This window comes from Corvus brachyrhynchos, unplaced genomic scaffold, assembly GCF_000691975.1.
Source record: "Corvus brachyrhynchos isolate BGI_N302 unplaced genomic scaffold, ASM69197v1 scaffold84, whole genome shotgun sequence".
Classification (NCBI taxonomy): Eukaryota; Metazoa; Chordata; class Aves; order Passeriformes; family Corvidae; genus Corvus; species Corvus brachyrhynchos.
The window spans coordinates 1,386,853-1,389,053 of NW_008237434.1; positions in this window are offsets into that span (position 1 = coordinate 1,386,853).

Below are 2,201 nucleotides of genomic sequence, written 5' to 3' on the forward strand. Positions count from 1 at the left end.
AGCCCACGCAGGAGCCTTCCGTGGGCGGCTGTAGTCTTAAGAAAACCCCACAAAACCCAAAACCCAACCGAGCAAAAGAAAAGACATTTAATGGGGAATACTGGGGCTGCGGGCGGTCCGACGTGCTACCCACCCACCATGCGCCGAGCCCAGCGGAGCGGGGGGGCTTCGGGCCTCGGGAGGGGGCAGAGAGGGAGCGCCCTGCCCTCCCCTGGCCGTGCAAGACGGGGGGACGGACACGGCGGAGGCTCTTGGATTCTCACCCGGAGGTGGGGAGAAGCACATGGTTGAGTTTTAATTCTAAACGGCAGAATGTCGTAAAAGCCCTTGCTAATTAAAGATTGGCTGTGCTTCCTTGTGTGCAATATTTATGTAAGTATTTTAACTTCTTGGCTTCTGTGGGCAATAAACACAAACAAATGAAACACAGAAAAAAATTAAAATTTTTATAATGTCTTTTCTTACAGAGGTAAATAAAAAAATACATTAATATGTGAGAATGCTCTGTTATGTGCTCACGCATTTGATTTGTGACTGCCAAAATAAATTACATCTCAAAATTTAAAGCCATATTCTCAATAACGTTAACATTTGGGAGTGCCCAACTGGTCTGAACTATGTTCATCTGTGCAGGGAAGTGGAGATTTGTCAGGCAACATGAACTAATTTTTGTTGTTGAATTGCCTTTTTTGGCATTCAAGATTTGGAATTACTCTTGAAACCACTAACCAACCCACACTTCTTAACAAACAAAGCTATACATTATTTAGGTTTACAGAAAATATTTCATCTTATTAGCAAGAGGTTTTCAGAGTATTAAAAAAAGGGGGGGGGGCATTGCTAATAATTAAGGGTGTTTTTTTTCCCCCCCAACCATCTGATTACAAAACGGTTTATGATGTTGTTGGACAACGGGTTCATAGTGTTATCATGAACATTCAATCTTCATTTCTTAAAGAAATCTAACAAAACAGATTTTCAGACTAGAATATTAAATGAAATATATGCACCCTGTTTAGCAATTTAAGAGGAAATACCAGCTAATGCTATAGACCAACCATGTAGAAATGAGCACATGCAGACTGCCTTATAGATGCAGTACAAATCAAATTTATAAAGAATGCAATTAATCTGCAGGAACAGTGACTAATTCCTTTCACAAGTTTAACTAAGAATTCAGCTGTTTAGAGGGGGCTGTTTTTAACTTAGATAAGAAATTATTTATTTTAACCAGACTATACAGAGTGGGGTTATGAAATACAAATTCATTTAGGAAAGAATTCCACATCCAACATCAAAAAGTCATAAACAGGTTAAATCTCTAGGAGAAAAAAAAATTCTCTCTATCCACAAGATAATTATTTGCTAATTTTCTACAAAATGGAACTTGTGATTAAATTCTGATTAGTGAAACACAAAACACTCGATTTCCTCAATCACAACCTGACAATTAAAAGTTCATTAAAATAACCCTGAGATTAAACAATGGGTTGAAATTACAAATATTAGGGTTTTGGTCAGCCAACCGCTTGGATGCACACAACAAAAGGGCCGTGTTTCCAACTTACTGCAGCATTCCCCCAGCCCCTGACAATTTCACAATGGTCTGGGGCTCCAGCCTCATGGTGAGCCATGTCTCCTTGCATCATCATACCACCACAGGAGAAATCTTCAGCGACTGACTCACCCCCTGAGCGCTGGGTACCACCACCATCGCCGGGCGGCCGCAGCGTGCGTAACAAAAGCCTGACCCCAGCACGGCTTCCAAGGAGATTTAAATCACCCCTCTTTAATTGTATACTTATTAGAAGTTAGGCACAAAATTAGGAAGCGTTCCTCTTTACTACAGATTTCCAGACATACTACAGGACTTGTGGAAATCCAGTCGCTGCTCACTAATAAAAGTATTTAACCATTTTCCATGGATGTACCTATTAAAACGTACCACAAGAAGCCTACCATGGAATAAATGAAACCTTCAGCTAAAGTGCGTTGAATTATTAAACAAAACCTACTAGATCGCTATATTAAACACAGTGCTGGCTTTCATTTCCGTATCCTTTCTTCATCTTCAGGCAACGTTTTGTTTGCACTGGAAAGGCTCCACACCCCCAAACCCCTCCCCCACAAGCCCACCATTGTATCTGTACGAATGTGGAGAATTATGAATGGTTCCTTAGACCGGGCAGGGGGAGGGGGGG